The sequence below is a fragment of the Eriocheir sinensis genome, chromosome 6, assembly GCF_024679095.1.
Source record: "Eriocheir sinensis breed Jianghai 21 chromosome 6, ASM2467909v1, whole genome shotgun sequence".
NCBI classification, from domain to species: domain Eukaryota; kingdom Metazoa; phylum Arthropoda; class Malacostraca; order Decapoda; family Varunidae; genus Eriocheir; species Eriocheir sinensis.
The window spans coordinates 15,526,090-15,526,493 of NC_066514.1; positions in this window are offsets into that span (position 1 = coordinate 15,526,090).

Genomic DNA, 404 nt, shown 5'->3' on the forward strand with positions numbered 1-404 from the left:
GGGCGTGCCGCGCGCTCGCTTAAAGCCTTGTACTAAAGTAGGAGATCGCTCAGCGTCGGACAGCTCTGGTCAGCGACGCCGCGTCCCTGGTTTCAACAGACGGCGGATGATGAGGAGGATGATGATGCGTGGGCTCGAAACTCTGCCGGCCACGCCGTCGTCCTCCTCCTCGTCGTCCGCGCGTCCTTGTCATATAGCAGCAGACTGGTGGTGATGGTGGTGAGACTGCTGCTGCTGCTGATGCTTTTGTGTCGAGGTGCGAGCGAACGCACCACGGACAATACCAGCAGCAGCAGCAGCAGCAGTAGCAGCAGCGCACCGTCACCCGTCGTCGCCTGCGAGAGTGGAGTGCTTCGTTCCAACCGACCGCTCGATAGAAGCTGCGTCAGTGTGAAGACTAGGGT